Here is a 23,950-nt window from a genome sequence, read left to right on the forward strand (position 1 = left end):
ATTTTCTTCAAATCTGTGGCATGCCTGTTTAATATATTAATGCTGCCTTTTGTTAATTGGTTTTTAATTCTGACAAGTCTAACTTATCAGTTTTTTCTATTACGGTTATTGCTTCAGATTTTAGGACTTTGCTTCCCTACAAATCACAAAGATACTGTCCTGTGTTACCCTTCAAAAGCTTTATGGTCTTATGCTGCATTATTATTCAGTTCAAAACATTTTCTAATTTCTTTGGTGATTTCTTCACTAAAGAAAATAGAGGGATTTTCTATGATTTTAGTGATTGTCTCAGATGTTTGTATTGCTATTGATATCTAATTGAATTCTGTTATGCTCAGAAAACATATCTTGTATGCTTTCAATCTTTTCAAGTTTATTAAGACTTGTTGCAGTTTCCAGCATATGATCTATCTCAGTGAACATACCATGTGGGCTTGAACAGTGTCTGTTCTAGAGTTGTTGAGTATGATGTTCTACAAATATCATTTAGGTCAAGGTGGTTGGTAGTTTGTTCATATCCATCTATGTCTTCACTGCTTATCTAGTTCTATCAACTGTGAAAAATAGTGTCAAAAATTCAACTATGATTGTACAATCATTTATTGCTCCTTTCTATTCCATCATTATTATTTTATGAATTTTGAAGGTGTTCTGAGAAAAATCATTGGTGAATATTACATCTTCCCGACGAATTGACCCTTTCAGCCTTATGAAAAGTTTCTCTTTATTTCCAGTGCTCTTAATTCCTAACCGAAGTTTCAGTTTTGATGCAGTATCATTTCCCTTTGGTCTACAGAATTCCCTTTAGCATTTCTCCAAGGGCATATCTGCTGCTGATGAATTCTCTTTTCCTTTTTTTTTCTTTTTTTTTTCTCTCTTTTCCTTTTATCTAAAGTTGCCTTTATTTAGCCTCCTTCACGTTTGCTGAATATAGAAATTTGGGTTGTCAGATTTTTTTTCTGTTTTATCAGAACTCTAAATATGTTGTTTCACAACCTTGTTCACCTATTAGAAGGTGTTGTTTTTCTCAGGATGCTTTCAAGATTTTCTCTTTACTTTTTATTGTGAAGAGACAAAGTTTGGTTTTATTTTAATTTTTGACATTTGGAGTTCCCTGCTTATTTTAAAGCAGCCTAATGAAGTATAATTGCCATATCCTAAACAGCACATATTTAAGTGTACATTTAGATACACTTTGACGTACATACTCAGGAAACGAACACGCAATCAAAATAATGAGCATATCTATTATCCTAGAAAGTTTTCTTCTGTCTCCTTGTAATTTCTCCCACCTTCCATCTCATTCACAAGCTCATTGATCTCCTTTCCAACACTATACATTGCTTTGCACTTCCTAGAATTTTATGTAAATGAATTTATACAATGTGTCCACCTTTTTGTCTAGCTACTTTCAGTCCACATAATTATTTTGAGATTCATGTGTTATTGTATAATATCAGTAGCCAATCCTTTTCATTGTTTAGTAGTATTTTATTGAATGGCTGTACCATATTATGTTTATACATTCACCTGTTGGTGAACATTTAGATTGTTTCCTCTTTGGGGCCCTTACAAAGAAAGTTGCTATGAACACTGATGTGCAATCTTTTCATCTTTCTTGGGTAAATACCTAAGAATGGAATGGCTGGGTCATTCAGAGCCAAAAGCAGAAGTCATAGCCATTACTTTTCAAGTATTTTTTCTCTCAGTCTGTTCTTCTTCTGGGACTCAGTTACACATGTATATTAGACGTTTCAGTATTGTCTCACAGATCCCTGAGACACTCATCCTTTTTTCTCCTCTCTTTTTCTCCCACTTCTTCAGATTAGACAAATTCTACTGCTTTATCTTCAAGGTTACTTATCTTTTCTTCTGCTATCTCCATTTGGCTAAATCTATTCAGTGAATTTTAATTTCAAATGTATTTTAAATTCTGAAATTTTCATTTCATTTTATTCTATCTTTTCATTCATTATGAGTACACTTTCCTTTACTTATTCAGCATAGTCATAAAAATCCATTTTAAAATCCTGTATACTGTTTCCAACATCTGGGGCATTTACAGGCTGAGTCTCCCTTTATTTTCTTTTGAGAATGGGTCATATTTTCCTATTCTTCTTTGCTGAGTAATTTTGTATTGTATCCTCATATCGTGAACTCTGTGATTTAGAAAGTCTAGGTTCTGCCTTATTTCTTCTAATAGTGTCAAATATTGTTCTGTAGGTAATTAGCTGGGTTGATCTCATACTGGACTCTGTGCTGCTTGGGTTCTGTTTCACATGTGCATGCATAAGGGCCAACCAGGTATCATTTGCAAAGCTTAAACATAGCATTTGGAGATCCCCCTTCCTTGCTCTCACCTTTTTAGGATTTCCCCTTTACTTTCTAGTGTCTCTGATAGCTCGGAACTCTGTCCTCTCTTTCTTCCGGCCAGAAAGACTACATGTTTTCTTGCATGGTGTTAGTCACTCAAGTCAGCCAATTTCAGGCTATGCTTAGGCTAAAAGCCACTTAAGAAGGGGGAGGGGTCTTCTTCCAAATGTCACCTCCCTTCCAGAATCTATCTGCTTTTCTTCATTCGTTAGTGTCTTGAGGTAGTTGTTTCTCACATTTCATCCATGGTTTATAGACCTAATCTACAGGAAGTTCAGTCTAGCAGGAAATTACTTGGTCACCACACAGGAAGTAGTGCCCCCAGTAACTCATTTTTGAAGTTTTCTACTACTCTCTGCATTCTCTCTATTTCTGCTGAAGATTTTCTCCTACTTATTTTTTTGGATCTCTTTCATGTGAATACCTGTCTTAGATGTTCAGTGATCCTTGGTTGTGCTTTCATTTTTAACAGTGATGTGCTAAAAGGCAGATTAAAAGATCCACACTGGTGGCTGTAGCTTACTGAGGGGAAGACTTATCTTAAGGGCAGTCTTGTTGAGATTTCCTCGTTATTTTGTTGGGGCACCCTCACACATGCATACCTAGAGGTCTTTTCTTTGGAGTTGGTCCATTATATAGTCAGATATCCCCTGATACCATTTTTATACTGAAAATATATTAAGGTGATTGTCAATCATATAGATAGAGATCTTTAATGAAATCCCTTTTTCAGGTGTGTTACATATACTTTATTTGTACTCTCTTGGGCTTTTCTCAGTGAACATTTGTCTATTGACTGAATTAGATATTTCACTTTAAATAGCAAAACCAAAAACAAACAAGCATTAACTCCTCAAAATCTTAAAATTTTGTTTTAAGTGCTGGATGGCATGATATTCCAATTACCTTTATTTTCATTGGAACTTTACTTCATCCTCAGTAAGAGAGGTTCTTCTTTCTCACGTGAATTCTATGCTATGACCATACCAAACTACTTACCTTCTGTCAAACAGATCTTAGTCTTTCGCAATTATGTGACTTTGGACAGAATATACTTTCTTCCTAAAATGCCCCCTTACTTCCTGTATTTAGCTACAGAGCGTCTACTTTCCTTCATTATTCAGCATAGTGATCTCCTCTTCTGTGAGTTCTCCTGACTTCTCCAGACTCGTTCTGACTCACCCTTTCTATATTTAACTGAAACAGTGCACTTACCTCTATTGATATACTTACTTTTTCTCTTCTAATAACTTGGTTTATACATCTCTCTTACTGGTTTGTCAATTCCATAAAGGCAAATTCCACACATTACTTTTTGAAACCCATCTTACCAACCGATAGCATGTTCATTAGTGACCACATAGATCCGTATCAATCACATTCCATACTCTCTTTGTAGTAAGAGTCAGATTGCCCCAGGGGAGACCTTATGCTTTTATTATGGAATAGCATTTAGTTAAAACAGGAATACATGTGTGTGTGTGTTTTGTGTACGTATATGTGTGTCATCAACATTTTAAGAAAGTATTAGCTGAAGCTATTTTATATTCAAGTATTTAAAATTCTAAGTTATGATAATTTAGAGTCTCATTTGATAAACTTGAATGCATGCCTTATAGGTAGGGGAGAGTCTGTTACCCTTTTATTCACTATGATTTCTGCTGTGGAATTTAATATGAGAGAGAAGATTATTTCTGTAATGAATGTGCAAATATGTTTCCATTTTGAAATACTGTGTATTCATGTGTGCAGGTGTCAGCTGGATAAATATATATAATAGCTTTTTAAGTAGTAGATTTTACACAGTGATGAAGATGGAATTACTACTTATAAAATAATATGTGGAGGTTTATGTTTCAATTACAAGCGGCAAACTCCAGACCTGGTATACAGAAGGAGCCCTGAGTAGTACTTTTTCCAGATCCTCATGTTACTAAGCTGTTTGAAGGAGACTCAGCAGCTGTTGTGTGAATCTACTGGAGCATTAAGAAAAAATATTCTCCGAGTAAATTTAGCTTAAGATCCCATAGAATCTTTTGAGGATTGCAAATAGATGCAATACTTCATAGCTACAAGGAACTAGACATGAGATCTTGAAAATAAATTCAAGTGAAATTTTAAAGGAGTCTATCTACACTTTAAATGTATCTAGTGTGAGTTTCATTACACTCAAATGAAATACATCTCTGAAAATAGGTGTGCCACCAATTTCCTCACCCCAACGTGAAGAAAATGAAAATTTAAAACCATGAGAAAGTTTACCTAACCAGATGGAATCTAGAGAATCAAAGAAACAAGAAGAAAGGATAAAATGTAATCAAAGCAACTGTAACATGTTCAAGTTTTGCACTGGTGAACATATGCACATATGGTAAATGCATGGGCCACTAGGAGGCAGGACTGGGGGGTGTGGAGTCTGATGCAGGTAGAGTCCTTACCTGCAGCCCCCTTTGGTGTGCACTGGCTGTGCACACAGTCTGATGTGGGAAGGGCAGCTTTCCCCCATGGGGTCTCTCAGCTAAAGACTTTGTAATTGCCTATGGTTGGACCTGAAAGATCACATGCAAAATTTTGGCCTGGAGCCAGCCTCCCCAAATGCCAATTTAAATAGTTGGTATTTTCCTTCAATTGAAGTATTCTCTTCAAGGACTAGATTAGTATGAACTAATCTATGAAAAAAATAATCAAGATGGAGATAAATAATTTAGTAAGTTATATAGATCCGTTTTTAGCCTTAGAGTTAATATTGAGCCAGGTGGGTCATTACCATATTTGCAGATAATATTCATTTTAAACTTTAATTCAAATTCACTTATTTAAACATTAAAATAATAATACCCACACAAAAATAGTCAACTGATCTTTGACAAAGGTGCAAGAGCAATTCAATAGAAAAAGGATAGTCTTGCCACTAATTGGTGTGGGTACAATTCTACACCTGTATTTTTGTTTGTTTGTTTGCTTTCTTATCCAGGATTAATTTAATTTTAAAAACAAATACAAGCTATTGATTCACTCTTCTCAACTTAACTGGACCGTCTACCTCGTGGTATAACTGTTGGGTAAAAACATACATTTTTACAATTTGGTGGTCCCAAGTTTTTATTTAAAAAAAAAACCGTTTCACAGAAAGGAAAGAAATAATATGAAAACAGCTCAAAAAATACACTAACAAGCAAAAAAATTGTGGGAAAAGAGGAACACATAGCTTTGACTTAACTGAAGAAACTGAGAGGAGACTGGTCTGTGTAAGAAAATGTGAATCCTGGAAAGTTAGGTGTGAAGATTTTAGAGTAGGAATTTATATGATTTGATTCTCCCCTAGTTCATGAGTAAATATGATATCTTGTAGTATTTATATTTCTTGGCTCAGACATGGACCTTACAGTTGTCACAGAAATTTACTCAAAATGGATCACTGTCCTAAATATCATTAAAAAACATAAAACTTCTAGAAGAAAACATATGAAACATAGTATGTTAGTTTGCTATGGCTGCCAAAGCAAAATACCACAGACTGGGTGGCTTAAATGCAGAAAGTTGTTTACTCACAGTTCTGGAGCTGGAAGCCCGAGAACAAGTATTGGTAGGTTTGGATTCTCCCGAAGCCACCCTCCTCCACAAGCAAATGGCTGCTTTCTTGCTGTGACCTCAGTGTGGTCTTTTCTCTGTGTGCATGCATCCCAAGTGCCTCTCCCTCTTCTTATAAGGACAGCAGTCATGTCGGATTAAGGCTTTACCCTCAAATCCAAAAAACTGACAATAGCAATTGTCAGTGAGGATGCAGAGCAATAGGAGCTCTTGTTAATTTCTGCTAGGAATGCAAAATGATACTTCTGAAGACCATTTGGCAATTTCTTTCAAAGCTAAACATAGTCTTACCATATGATCCAGCAATTGTACTCCTGATTTACTCAACTGATTTGAAAACTTATGTCCACACAAAAACCTTCATCCAAATGTTTACAGCATTTTTATTCATAATTGCCAAAAACTAGAAGTGACCAAGATGCTCTTGAATAGATGAATGGAAAAACAAAGTATATTACATCCGTACAGTGAAGTCCCACTTGATGTAAGCTGTCAAGCTACAAAAAGACTTGGAGGAAACTTAACTACATATTGCTAAGTAAATGAAGCCAGGCTGAAATGGCTACATACTTTATGATCTCAATTACATGATAATTATATGATATTCTGGAAAAGGCAAAACTATAGAGACAGTAGACAGATCAGTGATTGGGTTTGGATAGGAGGTGGGGAGGGTTGATAGGTGAAGCACAGGGGATTTATTTAAGGCAGTGAAACTATTCCTTATGATACTGTAGTGTATGCTTTTATCAAAACCCTTGGAATTCTACAGACCAAAGAAAGAGCCTTATTATGTACAATCTTTTAGAAAGTAGTTTAGAAGGTCAAGAGATCTTAGAATGAAATGCAGATGATGGCAAAATAACTGAATTGTTAAATTAATTAAAAAGGTCATTAGATTTAAGTGGCTTTAATGCCTTAAATATCCTAGGTAATCAATCCAAAACCTAAGCCTGAAATGCCTCAAGGTTAAGAAAACAAAATTCCCACTCTTGGATATTTACCCTAGAAAAATGAAACATGATGTTCGCACAGAAACCTATATGCAAATATTATAGCAGCTCTACTACAGTAAAAAGAAAGGGATTTTTAAATTTAATTTTCATTAGTGTCTATTTAACTTTAAAAACTGATATTTGATTCAGTTATTGGAAATTTTTAAGCTATATCTGGAACAACGTGGGCACGGGAATCTCTTTTTCAGCTGTAAATCTTATAACATCTAAATACAGATCAAATAATCTGAAAAAATTTAGCTTTCAAATCAAGATGTGTTGTAAGTGTAAATTATACACTGGATTGTGAACACTCAGTACAAATCAATATAAAATATATTATTCATTTGTATGTGGATTACATTTTGAAATGACAATATTTTGGATTTATTTGATTAAATTAAAATGTTATTAAAATTAAAAAATAATGACATGAAGAGCATTGTAAGTGATCTAGCAGACATAAGGATACAAGAAAGAATGAAATGATAGTAAAAAAAATCACAGAATTCTAAAGGGCTTTGGGAAGATACAGAAGATAAGAAAAGGACTTAAAAGGGAAAATGATTGCCATCAGTCAACACCACAATGATGCTGGTGCTGAACTGATTAAGTTCCACTCCCCAAGTACTAAACTAAGTTTCCTTTTAACAAATTGGCCTATGGAGATTACCACTGAGATTAGCATCTTTTAAAACTAAAGAAAAGGAGGATTCCAAATGCTTCTGTGTGCTCCTCCAATAATTGCAATGGCCCTTCAGAGGGAAATGGTGGATTATTTAGGAGACGAACGATTAACATTTTAAAGGCATAAAACCAATTTTTGAAGTGAATGCTTTGCGTTATGTTGGTGGGTCAAATCTTCCCAATTTAAGAGAAAGAAAAGAACTTAGGTTACAATAATATAAGACTCAATGCCATGTTTGCATTTTCTTCATTTAGAAGCAACCCTTTATCTTTTTATTTTCCTAGAAAGAAACATTTGTGCTATTGGGTGGAAGAAAACACAATACTGCAGTATTGAGATCTCCTGTATTTTGCTTAAGCCAGAAAAACATTCTGGTGCCTCCCTTTTCTTAGGCATTCTTTGCCAGTATGTACAATGTATACGATGAGATTCTAGGTTCAAATTAAATAATAAAATGTGTGTTTTTGTCTGTTTCTATAATAATAAATTTTCCTTCAGATGTTTTTTAAAATCAGTGATTAAGTCTCACTTTTCCAGATGCTGAGAGAAGACAGTCTGTGTCCCAGTTAATAGCACTGGGAAAATATAAAAAGAGAAGAGAGGCCAAATAGTGGATTTAATGCTTATTAGCCCTTTCTTCTATGTAACAAAATAATGGCTCCCACTTGCTTTTCTCTTCAATGCTTTCTAAATCAAAACAGGGTCGAGGAAGACCGTAAAACACGTGAAGGAATCTTACTATGATTTATTTATAAGCACATAGAGTGACCCTCCCACTCTCTGTATTACTTATACCACATAAAAAATTTACTAGTTGTTTTCACTTCCTCCTATAGAAAAGGGATAACCAAACATATAGGCTCTAAGCATAACATGGTCAAGATAGGCCAATTTCTTTTTTCAGTTTTTTAATATTGGTAATAGGTTTCATTTGATTTTATAAGAACATTTAAGTTTTATTACAATGAATAATTTCTACATGTTGAACCATTATTCTACCTTAAATGTTTTTATAGAAGGTTAATGGTTTATTTGGTTTTTAAAACTGAACTTCTAAAGTTAATTAACCTAATAATAATGAAAAGGAAGATGATTAAAAAATACATTCAGTAGTTTTTGTTTTATTGTTATTATTGCTTTAAAGCAGGAAAAGTACACTGAATATTTAGATAACAGTAAAAAAAAATAAAAATTTAAGTATCAGACCCTCTGATATCTGGACTCCAAACTACATTTAAAAATTCCTTTTCCTATTTCTCCAATTAAACCAGGTTGTTCTGCTTTCTCCAGAACTCTCGTCTTGGTGCTTTTACTCAAATAATTTCCCCTAGTTAAATACCCTCTCCCTCTCCCCTCACTTGAAATCTACAAACCTTTGAAGCCCAGCTCCAGTGGCACCTCTTTTAGCCTCTCAACAATTTCTCCCTCTCCTGGACCTGCACCCGTGGATCATGTCAGTGGTGCACATTGGTACAGATTACCAGCCAGCATCCATTCTGATTAGTTAGCTATGCTTTTTTGTTCATTGGGAATTGCACCATGTCAATTGTAACTTTTATAATTCTACTTCTACTACCCATTATTAATTCAGCAAATGTTCATTGAGCCTCCACTCTAGACATTGGGGATAAAAGGTACATTAAAATCAACCCCTCAGTCTTTATTCTCATGGAACTAGCAAGCTTTCATTCATATATTTGACCACAATTTGATTCTAATAATATATCTTAAATAATTAATTTTTACACGTGTAGATCTTATGTCTGTAACTACATTTCAAACACGTATAGAACAGTCTCAATCTTTGTATCTGACATAATGCCCAGAATAGAGCTTATAAAACACAGAGTTAAAGAAAACTGGAAGAATCTTTGGAGATCCATTTTAAAAAGTTGAATGACAGAATAAGAAATTGACAGGGAGAAGACTGACATGTCTAAAGCTTAAAGTTACATGGTAAGATATTCCGAGTAAGTATTTATTGATTTGGTGAACTTGAAGAAATCTCTGGTTCAGAATCTCGTGAGAGTCTTTGCCAAACTAACTCCCTCATTTGCTAGTTTATGTTTTTCACATCATCACTGGTTTATCTGGTAACAGATTTCAGAGACATATTTTCTATAACTCTCCCTATTTTTACAGATGGGAGAATGAGTCAGAAGACAATTTGATGATTTAATTTGTTCAAGAATATGTCAGCTGAATATATCCATTAGATTTACTAGTAAAAGACTGATTGATTTTCCCCTAAGATTAGGAATCAGACAAGGATGTTTCCTCTTACCATTGCTAGTCAACATAATGCTATAAGCTCTAGCCATTGCAGAAAGGGAAGAAACAGAAATAAAAGGCATGCCAATTGGAAAGGAAGAAATAAAATCATCTCTATTTAAAGATAACATGATTATCTATATAGAAAATCCCAAGGAATTTACACATAAACTCATAGAACTAATAACTGCATTCAATAATGTCACAAAATACAAGACCAACATACAAAATTTAATCACATTTCTGTATACTAAAAATAAACATGCAAAAACTGAAATCAAAAGCATAACATCATTTATAATCATCCCAAAGAAAACAAAATATTTAGGTATATAGTTAAGAAAACATATGCAGGATCTGTATGTTGAAAATTACAAAATCCTGAAAAAATAAATAAAAGAAGATCTAAATAAATAGAGAGACATGCCATGTTCATGAATTAGAAGACTAAATGTAGTAAAGATGGCCATTTTCCTCATATTGACCTGTAGATTTAATGCAATTCCTATCAAAATCCAAGCAGGATATTTTATAGATATGGTCAAGTTATTCTAAAATTTATATGGCAATTCATAGACTCTACCAGAGCTAAGATAATCTTGAAAGAGAAGAATGAAGTGATTAAAATTACTCTTACCAATATAAAGTTTTACTTTATAACTACAGTACTCACGATGGTGTGGTATTGGAGGAACAGACATATAGATCAGTGAAATAAAAAGGGGAATCCAGAAACAAACCTACGCAAATATAAATTAATTTTGACAAAAGTGCAAAAGCACTTCAGTGGAGCAAGAACAGTTTTCTCAACAAATGGCGCTGCAGCAACATCCACAAGCAAAAAAAAATGAAGTTTGACCTAATCCTCACACTTGATACAAAAATTACTCAAATTTGGTTAACTGGGGGGGGGGGGGAGTTAAATGTAAAATGTGAAACTATAAAGTTCTTAGGGAATAAATAGGATAAAATCTTAAGGATCTAGAGCAAGACAAGGAGCTGTTTGACTTGACACCAATAGCACAATCGGTAAAAGGGAAACAATGTTAGACTTTATCCTAAATTTAAAACATCTTCTCAGCAAAAGACCCTGTTAAGTAGATTAAATGATAAACTACAGACTGGAAGAAATTATTTGTAAACCAGATATCCAACACAGGACTAATGTGCAAACTATAAAAGTATTTCCAAAACTCAACAGTAAAAAACACACAATTCTGATGGATGATGACTTAGAGGGCCAGGATGGAGGGTAGGAGGGAGTCAAAGGAGGGAGGGGATATGGGGATATATATATAAATACAGCTGATTCACTTTGGTGTACCTCAAAAACTGGACAAGAGTGTAAAGCAATTATATTCCAATAAAGAGCTTAAAAAAAAAAAACCACACAATTCATATAGAAAATAGGCAAAAGAGGTGAAGAGACAATTCCCCCAGAAAGATATACAGATGTGCATAAGCACATTAAAAGATGTGGAACACCATTAGCCATCAAGGAAATGTAAATTAAAACCACAGTAAGATATTACTACATAGATGTCAGAAGGGATAAAAAAAAATAGTAATAATCTCAAATGCAGGCCATAATGTGGAGGAATGGGATCACTGATACACTGCAGTAAAATAGTACAGCCACTCTGGGAAAAGTTTAGCGATTGCCATGTGTTGTAGCAATTGCATTCCTGAGCATTTATCCCAGAGGAATGAAAACATGTTTGCATAAAAACCTGAACATGAATGTTCATAGCAGCTTTATTTGTAACAATGCAAAACTGAAATCTATCCAGATGTTCTTCAACAGATGAAGCAAATGTTATTCCATCCATACCATGGAATACTACTCAGAAATAAAAGAGAATGAACTATATTGATACAAGCAGTCACTGGCGTGAATCTCTGGGGAATTATGCTAAGTGAAAAAAGCCAAACCCAAAACACTACAAACTGTATGACTCCATTTTGTATAACATTTTAGAAATGACAAAACTTGGACATGGAGAACGGCTTAGTGATAGGGGAGGGACTGAGGTTGACAGGTTTAATAACAAAAGGGCAACAGAAGAGATCCTTCTGGTAGCAGAACTGTTCTTTATCCTGACTGCAATGATCAATACGTGAACCTATGCACGTGATAAAATTGTAAACAACTAAATGTGCACAGACATAAGTGAGAACAAGTAAAATTAGGAAAGTGAATAAGTTCAATGTCAATAGTCTGATGATGATAATGTGCCATTTTTTGTACAATTTTACTATTGGGGAGACTGGGGAAAGCACACAAAGGATCTGTCAATAAGTGGACCAGTCAGTAGCCTCAAATAGCTCTTCTGATTTCACATTATATCCTCTGGATCTCAAGAATTTAATCATTTCTTGGTGATTCAGAGAGACTCTCAGATCTTACACTGTGCCAGGCTCATCAATAATCACATTAGTCATCATGAGTGACATTACAAAGATGACTTGATTTGGCTTTGTGGGGACACATTTTTGATGTCAATGTTCCTTTTCTCAACAAAGCATAGAAAAAATTTAAAAAGACTTGTTTGAGCTTCCTGGCAGTTTGAATAAATAGAATTTTATTAACTAGAAACCTTTAAATATATGGGCACAATCTTCCAAAGTAAAACATATTCATGTAAAAAAAAAAAAGAACAATTGTGTAATGAAAAGGAAACGTTATTAACTACATCTGTATGAAAGGACACAGATCAATCTGGTATGTCATGGACTTTTTGGTTTGATGCAAAAATGTTTTTATTCTTGTTCATTCTTGTATTGGAGCCTTTGGGTCAAAGGTGCTAATTTAATGAAAATGCACAATAGTTAGTGAATTTTCTTTGGGTGCTATGCATTCTGATAGATGATAGTGAAATTTTCACTATATTAATGGCTATTAGGATGTTATTCTGTATGAATTTGAGCCAAAATAGTTACTAAGAAATATCATCTAAATGTAATCCTGAGCCAGATGACTTGACTCGATTTCACCCCTGGTTGCTTTAGTTAGTTCAGATCTCATATTTAGGGAGAAACAAAACTTGAATTATCTCACTGAAAAGAAAAGGATTACAAGCAGCAACACTCTGAGTTACTTCCTGTTTGAGTAGACTTCATATATTTTTACATCTGATAGTCTAAAAGGCAATAACAATTTTTAAAACATATGAAAACATAGTAAAGTGTATATATTAGCTCAAAGATAAAATGAATGTGTTCTGCCCTTAATGGAAAATTTCTGTAGAATTACAGCTGAGGCGTGAGGTCACGAACTAGAAACTGCAGTTCAAAGTATCAGAACCAAATTTCTTTCTACCGAATTGAAATCCGTGCAACTATATTTTTATTTATTGACACCCAGCTCCTTCCAAAAGCATTTGAAGCTGGCCAAAGTAAATAACATCTTTACCTTATAAGAGGCATCCACTTTACAACCTCTTGAACAGAATAAATTTGAGAAGAGTAATAAATTTGGAAATAAAATACGGTCCAGGCCTGAGTTCACCAAATTAAAATAGCTTTACCTGGCATGAATGCTATGTACTCATGAATGTAAACAATTTTAAATTTGATAAAAGATTCAGTAGTAGCATTGCCACAAAAGGGAACTACAGATTTTGAATCTCAGACAGTCTTTCCTCTGTAAATGCCAAAGTCTATCTCTTCATCTTAGTCACACCTACTTCAGCTGATTGCACTTCTTACAGAGAGAAGCCCAAGTTCACACTCAGTAGCCATGGACATGCCTCTGTTCGTTTTACAAAAATGAGCTGGATGTGGCAGGAAAGAAGCCCCCTGAAAATAAGATGGCCTTCCACTGCAGTACTTTAACCATGAAGAAGAGAGGAAAATGCTCTCCCAGCCTTTCCTCTTTATTCAAGTTACATATTCCTTTGAGAAGCCTGCCAATGAAAGCTATGGACACCATCCCCAGGGGAGTGAGAAAGGCAGACATATCCATCCAAACATAATTCTTAATGATTTGAAGGCTTTCCTGGTACCCTTTGCCTCTCCTCCACCCAGTCCCTACTGGCTCCCATGGTCACCTGCTGTGCTCACCAGCTCTTGGTCTTTCATCCTTTTATCTTTGGAGCCATTAACACTCCCCTGCCGCATTTAGCTTTGTCCTAACCTTTGTCTTTGATCTTTTCCTTAGCTCTATCGGCACAACATTAGACCAACTTTAGTACCCGAGCTGCATTTTGGGGGCAACATTTATTATATGTGAAGCACCATATTAAATTCTCAAAAGTATCACACAGAATATGTACTGTAGTTTTCTGTATTTTATTGCCTAGATAATTAAAACTAGAGAGGTATAGTAACTTTTCCAAATCACATGTCTGGATTGGAACCTGGGTCTGTGATTCTCAACCTTCGGTTTTAATTTCTGTTTTCCAAGCACATGAATCCATACTGTAGTGCTCAGGAGGTACTCTAGTTTCCTGGGGAGTGGGGTCTTTCTACTTCTGTTTCTACTTAGATCTTTCTAGAAACTAGTGTCCTGATGTCTGCTGCCAGGTACCCCAGAAGATGACTCTCCCCGCCCCCCACTCCCCCAACAAGACCACCACATCATGCCCATCTATAGAAACCTAGGGGCTTATGGACCTCCCTGAAAGGCCAGAGGTATAAATTCACTGGCTCCTTGTAAATGAATCAGAACTCATTTTTAGGAGTTTACATAAAGATTAAATGTCCCCATTTTTCGTAGATTTACAGATGCAATCCTTGAGGTTTTTAAAAGAAGAATTATGGTTAGCCTAGCAAATAGTTTCAGACATCTTTGCTTTTCAGCATTTATCTTGATACTGGTATTTGTTATACTGAATTGTTTTTTAAGAGCTATTTTATATGATTGTTGCTGAAGCATTAACATTCCCGCTTCTGGATACCCAAGTTGAAAACTGGGTCCTTGATTATTTGGTATTCCATCCAGTTTCCTCATACTATTCCAGTGGGTTTGTCTTTTAAAGTATGCTCAGTTATTCTGTTCGGTCTTACTCTTTTTAGCAGGAAAATCTGGTCTATCATTTATTTATATCCCAAGGTCGATTCTTAAAGATTCATATTCAGTCTCAGGGTGTGTGTTGTTGTTCATGAGCAACTAATGTAACTATTCCTACTCAGGGACTGCATAGTGTCACCTACATGGTCTGGAATAGAACTCTTTTGTATTCCCTGTAGCACCTAGTTTAGGGCTGAACATGTAGCAAGGTTTTAGAATTGAGTTGAAATGAATGCATGCTTTATCAAATACCATTCACTGTTCTGGGAATTTTTTAAAAAGATATTATTTTATTTGATGCCTCATTTTCCAAATGAAATGCATTATAAAGTCACATGTATAGTTACATATTTTTTAAGTAACTGATTGCAGTGGAATCTCAAAGAACCAGGAGGGTTAAATTACATATGTCAAAGAAGCAATCATTATAAATCATTGGCATTTCCATTTAATCTATTACTGCTTATTAAATAATAGATAATACACACAACAACAACAAAAGATTATTGAAAAGGAAAAAGAACATAGAACTAAATTAGGTGATTTAAATCACAAATGTCCCAGCTATGAGAAAATCACCAAAAGCCTTAATATTATGGTGTTTTTTCAAACTCACATGGCTCTGATTCTTCTCATCATATATCAGAAATGAATTATTTTATTGAATGTTATAGAGATGAGTAGTCTACTTTTTTCCATGTTTTAAGGACCTTTCCCTCCGCCCCGCTTTACCTGGGGATATCTCTACAATACACTGCAGTATTTAAAAGCCAGTAAGTGAAAAGACCAATGACCACTTAGCTGTGAAGTTTCCCCCCACCCTCTCTGGGTACTCCTCTGTGGAAAGTGGCCAACACAGCTAGCAAATTATTGGATTGTGCTTGTGTTGACTATTGTGTTTCCAGCGTAATTAATTTTTTGGAATTGATTTGTAATGCCATTATGAAATGCTGGCATCTAACTCTAAACTTTTTGTTGAGCCTACCTTAAACTTTAACACAAATAAAAGAGGGAACTTGGCACTGGAATTGAGGACAATAGCAGCAATCAAAATTAATGAGTTTACAGGTGCTCTTCCAGTGAGTCAAAGTTCCAAAATTATGTTCTTTGTAGGTAAATTTTTGTTAATTTTTGAAGGCTTTGTCCTATCTTTAACATTATTCTGTAATAACCTAAATTATAAGTAATCCTATAATTGGAAATTTATGGAGTTTATTTGTTTCCGTGGTTTATTTTTATGACCTTAGAACCAAAAGGAGAAAATAAGTGAAGAAAAAAATGGGGCTAGTCTGATGGAAAACACTTGTAATAAATGATAGCTAAATGTTTTACCTTTGCAAGAACGATTTGAGTCTTCTATTCATTAAATTTCCTCTGAAAGTCCTACCTGATATTTTCCCATTTAGTTAGGATAATGTAAAGTCATAACTTAATATTATCCTTCATTACCCATGAGGCTAACCCTTTTAGTCAAAACTATTGAGATGATGTAGACAAAATTCCTTTCATTAAAACATTCTTATGTGAGGGGAAAGCCATTTTTCCCCCAAAAATGGGAATTGAGAAAGTCCAGTAGAGGTGAGGCAATTTGGAGTTATTCTTGCATATTTGACATGGTAGACTCAAGATCCAAATGATCAGAGTCTTACTTTCTGCATTACACATACGCCAAAGTTAAGGGAATCAAATAGCTTTCATGATAGGTACAAAAAATTCAGTTTATTAGTTCTCATTCAGCTTATTAGATAGAGAATAAAAAGATTAAAAACAATAATCAAAACAGAAATAATAATAGTAATGGAAATTACAATCTACCAAGGGCTCATGGAACCATGCCTTTCATTAAATACTTCCCATGTTTAAATAATTATGGACCTTCTAATGTAAGTAATAGGTTTATTCTCAGTTTACAGAGATGTTAATACTAAAGTTTAAAGAAGTCAAGGAGGGACTTCCCTGGTTGCGCAGTGGTTAAGAATCCACCTGCCAATGCAGGGAACATGGGTTCAATCCCTGGTCTGGGAATATTCCACATGCCGTGGAGCAACTAAGCCCGTGTGCCACAACTACTGAGCCTGAGGTCTATAGCCTGCAAGCCACAACTGTTGAGCCCACATGCCACAACTATTGAAGTCCGCGCGACTAGAGCCCGTGCTCTGCAACAAGAGAAGCCACCGCACTGAGAAGCCTGAGCATCACAACTGAAGAGCAGCCCCTGTTCGCCGCAACTAGAGAAAGCCTGCACTCAGCAACAAAGACCCATCACAGCCAGTAAATAAATGAATAAAGAAATAAATTTAAATTAAATTAAAAATAAAGCAGCTGCTTCTTTAAAAAAAATAAAGAAGTCAAGGACATACAGCTTTTAAGTGGCGAAGCGGGGTCTTGATCTCAGAAACATCTAACATTGGAGTACAAGTTCATATTCAATACTTTATTCTGCCTCCCCAATAATGAAAATTTTAATGATTTATAACCTTATAGCTTTATATGCTTTACTCATTCAGCACCTTCTATGTGTCAATCACTCTGTAGGTATTATGTTTATCTATGTCTAAAGAAAGTAAAATTTAATTTCAAGAATCTGCCACTGAACAATGCAGACTACAGCTAGGCAAATACAATGAGAATTCAAAACATCAACAAAAAAAGTTAAGAGCAGGGTAGTCCTAAAGGATCAGCAAGACCACAGGTATCAAAACACTAGAATACAGAAAATAAAAGCATGGTTACTACAACATGATGCTCTAAATCTACTGAAGGAATTTCATTTACAATATGTATTTTCAATAGTGTAGAGTGAATACACTAGAAAATGTAATGAAGTAATCAGATCTTTGCAGAAATAGGTAGAATCACTATGAAAACAACACTTACAAGAGTAGATGGCTGACAGTGGGGGTTTTGTTTATTATATTTTTGTATGTGGGGTTTTTTTTCTTTTTTGGTGACTAAAAAATCCTAATTGGCATTGCAACCAAGAGACTACCTTCCCCAGATGATGAACAATTCTTAAGAAAAAAAAATCCACTCTTAATTTACGTGGTAATGACATTTCTTGAAAATTCAGTACATATTGAATAATAAACTATTCAAAAACATTTTCAGTCTGCATGTAAAATTGAGTTGTGTTCTAGGCTCCAATAATTATACATAGTTTTTCATCTATGCTTATGCCAATAGGGAGGGACACTGTGAAGTAACGTCTGACATAAGAAAATTTGGGGGTTTTCCTACACATGGCCTCACCTACCATTGTAGCATCCGCACACTGCGTATCAATGGTACAGCCAGTTCTGCTATAATGGGACATACACAGTCCTTAAAAAATACTTACTATGCAAAATTCTGCAATTAAGAACCATAGGGCTTATGATAGGGGAAAACGGGCTAAATTTTGTCACCAACATGTTTAAAAAAATAGAAAGCTAATAAAAAGTGTAGCACAATTTTATATATGTTCAATGGTAATAAGTGTATCTAGGATAGGGGACTTCCTCGGAGGTCTAGTGGTTAAGATTCTGTGCTTCCAGTGCAGTGGGTGCAGGTTCGATCTCTAGTCGGGAACTAAGATCCTACATGGCGCGTGGTGCAGCATAAAAAAAAAAAGAAAGAAAGAAAAAGAAAACCTAGGATAAATACAGCACTTTACCTTGCAAAAGACCTGGAGGTTGTTTGGGGAAGTGGGCAGGGGAAGGGCTGCAATTTGAAAACGATGATGAGGTTCTAGAAGTAAGGTTTCCTGAATTGTCACACCAGATGCAGAGAGGTATGATTCATTATCCTTTCAGAGCTCCTTCGCAGCCTTTAATCCCACTGCACATTTTTGAATTTGAGGTTCAGGTCTTTTAGGGCACGTGTTTATAACAGATATCTATTTCATCAACATTGAAATTTTGATCCAATGTATAACCTCCTTCTTTAACTAACTTATGTATTATTGCTGGAAATTCTTTCCCAGCTTTCTCATCTGCATTGGGAGTTTTGCCTGGCAACTGAAGACTTTGGAAATTGTAGTGATGCTGGAAACAACTAAACTTGACACTACTAGCACCAATAGGATAGTTGACAATTTCCATTAGGATCCTCAAATGTTTTCTCTTTTGTAAGTACTACTTAGTGTTTTGAACTAGGATGCTTAAACAGATTTGAGATGTTGAAAAAGTGTTTTCTTTGTCTTTCTCTCTATATATTCACAAACGCAAAAGAGCAATGAAACATAACTTTGTAGGATAACATACATGGTAAACTGAGGTAGCTGGTAGATGTTTGAAGTGTGTGAGTGTGTATTTCGTGTATTCTCATGCATCCGGATTCATCTGGATGCAGTCATTTACATTATCTTAGTTTTCCTACTGATGAAATTTTCCAAAAAGCAAATGTGAAGTATACTTTATGCTAAAATTGTTCCCTAACATATTGATTTCCTTGGAATAAATTTATGGTTTTAAAACAAGCATTATAGCAGAAGTGACTATTGTTATGACAAAAACATGTCAATGTTCAACTACTGTTATGGCAAAAAACATCCAATGAAATTTTTTAAATGGCTCTCTGAGGATGAGAACTACTATTGTAGTTCATGATTCTGATTGGAGAAATGTTACTTCTAAAGTGTCTTTGGCAGGGACTTCCCTGGCGGTCCAATGGTTAAGACTTTTACTTCCCATATAAGGGATGTGAGTTCGATCCCTGGTCAAGGAGCTAAGATCCCACGTGCCTTGTGGCCAAAAAACAAAAATATAAAACAGAAGCAATATTGTAACAAATTCAATAAGGACTTTAAAAATGGTCCACATCAAAAAAAAGTCTTTAAAAAAATACTAAAAATAAAATGAAAAAATAAAATGTCTTTGGCATGTTGGTCTCAGTTATTAGGTTAACTCTCAAATACTCATTCATCTTGTTTTCAGAGCTGCCTACATATACTAGTTTATACTGGAACAGAGAAAAGGGAAAACTTAACTCAATCATGAAAGACCAGAGAAACTTAAATAATGAAGATGAGATGGGTCATGAAGCATAAGTAAGTGCTCTCCAGGCAGCCTGAGCAAAGACCCAAAAGAGTGATTTATTGAACAGAGAGAAGCAAGAGTTCAGTTTATTAGAATGTGGGCTGTATACAGGGAATGTCAGGGAAGGACTCCAGAAATTCTCTGCTGTGCTAAGTTTGGACTTCATTCTCACGTGGTCGCCAACCTGTAATGCTTTGCAAGCAGAAGAGTGAGATGTTCAATGTGCATTAAGAAAGATAAGTAGCAGGAACAGACTGAAGGCCAGTCCTGCTGGGCTAGTGGGACAATGCCTCCCAGTCTGTGAACATCAGGGGATTCTCAAAAATGCAAAGTATAAACTTCAGCTAAGGCAAGTATGTGTTTACAAAAAAAAAAAAAAAAAAAAAAAAAAATTATGCGGGAAAATACTGCTACCTTTTATTAAGTAACTACTACATGCCAGGCAGTATCTTGTGCCCTTAGCATTTAAAAAAAATCCTCATAACATCTATCTGAGTTTGATCTCATTGGATCACATTTTAATCTCTGTTATACAGGTGATAAAACTGAGGCAACACAGTTTAATTAATTTGCCAAAAATTGCACAGTTAGAAAGTGGGAGATCAAGGATTGGTCCCATGATCTGTGACCCACCCACCCCCACCCCCCACCTGGACCTTTCTCCCTAATCGCTATTCTGTGCTGACTTTGTTCATAACAGTGGCAGTTTCTGAAGGGATGTGTTCTAGGAAGAGAAAGGCCACATAAATAGGCTTGTCAACCAAGAAATGCAGAAAACTACAAATAAGAAAAGAGTTTATCTGGGGTCTTGAATTGCAATTCAGGAGTATTTGAGTAGAAACTCAAATGTAATCTGAGGGAAGTAAAAATGGTGGAGGTTTATAAAGACAACAGACAAAGACATTCCAGAGAAGTTAAGACTCATTTACTTTATTAAATTTAATCCAATTCCAGCCAGTCCTGACCACACATAAAATTCCTTTCTTAAGATCACCTTTTTCACAAACTTTTTACAACTTTCTATGCCCATTTTATTTGTCCCCTTTTTTCCTTTCCCATTTAGAAATAACCAGCTTTAGGACAAAATCACTTTCTTTTTCTTATCAAAATGTGCCTTCCAATCCTTACACCTTTTAAAAAACTTTCCTTGCATATGAAATTGTTTTCCTTATTAACTTTAGTAGTTTTAAGAACATATATTAATTAGAATTCTCAACCCTTAGAAACCTTAATTTTTAGTGAAAACTAAGAAGTAAGCAATTGTGAACTGTTTGTTATACCAGTATTTTTTTTCTCACAGTGGTACAAAACATGTTTCTAGTAGACCCAAGCATCTTTAGTTTTTCTGTAACAAGACAAAAGTAGGTGAACTTGGGCTTGTTTAACAATTAAAGTTTCAGTATTTTATCTTGTTTGGAAATAGTCTAGACATTCAATAAATTCCCATTATTTAACTTAACCTAGCAAAACTCTAAAGTTTCAAGTTACCAGAAAGATTCAGGGAAATTATTTTTAAGTAGACATAATAGAAAGCATAATTATTCTCAAAAGATTACCTAAAATAATTCTTATCTAATTTACATTTAATTTACTTATGAAAATCCCAATTTACCAAACTATTTTTCTTGCTGAAAATTTTTGTAGTAATTCTAGGTACAGTGAAAGTATTATACTTAATGCTGATAATTCTAAAGACATGTCCATATTAATGAAACCAAACTTAAACTAGCTTTTATTTACTAAGGATTAATCCTTGATCATGGGTACTTGAAAAACATTTGGGTTAGTTTCTACTTCCGGGAATTTTATGTAAGTGTTTATTATTTGTTGAAGCCAATTAAATAGAACTCTCTTACAAATTAATTTTGGCAGTACCATCTGAATGTAGAAAAACACCACATCTATAATGAACACATGCATGCATTCATACATACATACAGATAGACACAGACAGAAACATGGTTTTCATTTTAAAACTTGAGTCATGAATCAGGTACAAAGCAAAACTCACTAGTTTATAAAAAAAAAAAAAACTGTTAGAATAAATTGTCTACTCACTCAGATGGCTAAAGTCTTTTATTATTTATGGAGATGGCTTTAAAGATGTTTATTTGCCCTTGACAAACAATTTTAAGGAGAATGTTTGGGAAAGAGTCTTTCTAGCAGTTTGTGTTTAAAACGGTCTCTCTTCCTTATTTTTCAGTCTCAGGAATTGGAGGTGGTCTGGATAAGAGCTCCCTAAGAAGTTACATGCCTTTTGAAATAAATAGGAGAGGTTTGAGGAATCAATGAAAAGGAACGGATGGGATTTGAACTGCCTCTAGAGCTGCATTTCCAGCTTTGCAAAGATTTGTAAGAGGTAACATAGGTTGATCCACCCGATCAGCTACATTTTACACCTGGTTTTCAAAGCGGCTGTCATTACAGCAGGGGGCAGTGTGGCTAGTCTTTGAGAGGGATCAATCTCAGCATTATAAAAGGAAATTTGAGAGCTGGGTAGAAAGGGAGAGGGGCTGAGAGAAGTGACTTTCCTACAGGTGGGCACAGGCAGGAGAAGAAATTACAGACAGAGGAATATAAAAGGAACATTTAGTAGTTTCTTGGAGTTTAGTCAGTCTCTGAGACAACTCAGAATTAGCCTTAGATAATTTGGAGTTTGTATCCTGGAAAGAAGCAATTTGGGAATCACTAACTCATTTTGAGGCCTCAAAATGCCAATTGAAATAAGTTTCCCAATTGGACTGCTTTGCCTTACATCCTTTTTCTAATTGACTGCCCAGGGTAGACTGATTTAATGATTTCAAAGGAGCCCCAAGTTGGCCAATTTAACTGTAAATCATCCCAGGTAATCATAGTCTAGTGAGATAAATACTTGTAGGCTGAGGGACCATAGTTCTTGGACACAAAACCAGCAAGAGTATAGAAGCAGGCTGCAGCAGCCTTACCCTTAAAACAAACTTCCCATTATGCCAAGAGTAATTACTCACCAAGACAAAACAGGAAACAAAGTCCCAGGAACAGAGGACACCCAAATAAATTAGAACCTCAGCCAAGACGGGAGGCTTGGGTAGACGGTGAGCAGGGCATGTTGGCAGTCTTTGCTCCCAGGAGGAGAGGAAGTTACCAGTTATAGGGGGAACTGATGTGAGGCTGGCTCATCATTTACCAGGGAAACTAGAAGAGAGGCACGCCCACTATAGCTCCTTTGATAAGCTACCGTGGTGGAGATGTTCTGATCTAAATGTTAGAACAATCACTAGCTGGGTTCTGGGGGCAAGTATGTGGGAAGGTCAGTCATGTGAGTAGGATGCCAGGGGAAGAAGGCACTGGTCGAGCAGGGGATGGACAGAGAGCAGGAGAACAGACATCTTGGGTGGCCTGACCCTTCGGCTGCAAAGAAGAAAAGGGTTTATTTGGGGTCTTAGGAACTGCAGTTCGGGAAGCACAGGTTCAAGTAGCAATTCAAATATGCTCCAAGAGAAGTAAAAATGGCAGAGGTTTATAAAGATGGCAGACAAAGACATTCCAGAGAAGTTACTCTGGAATAGGTTGTTTTGCAGAACTACGATTGGTGCTGGCAGGCATTCAGTTACCTGTCGGCAGCTGATTGGTTGCTAAACGCAGTTTCCAGAGAGTGAAGAAAATGAGTTCCAGGGGGCCTGATTAGTTGGGCACGTCAGAAGTTTATGGAGCTTCCAGGTGTGGCCGTGTGTAAGTTCTACTTCCTTAACAACCTCTGGCTCCACTTTAGATCCTTTGACATAAGTGACTTCATTTTGCTGTTCAGGATCTACAAGGTCTCCCTATGTTTTGAACTGCCCCAATGTGTTCCCAGTTTATGCCAATTCTGGTAACATAATTATTAATAGCATACCTTTTTCACTCTTAAAGGTGTTCCAGTTTGGTGGGAAGAAGTCAAATGGAGATAAGCTTGTGTAAGTTTCTTGTATCAGGTTCTTGTATCACTCAGAAACTGGTGCAAATATTTACTTAAGTGTAATAAGAT

This window comes from Hippopotamus amphibius, chromosome 5 (genome assembly GCF_030028045.1).
Source record: "Hippopotamus amphibius kiboko isolate mHipAmp2 chromosome 5, mHipAmp2.hap2, whole genome shotgun sequence".
Classification (NCBI taxonomy): domain Eukaryota; kingdom Metazoa; phylum Chordata; class Mammalia; order Artiodactyla; family Hippopotamidae; genus Hippopotamus; species Hippopotamus amphibius.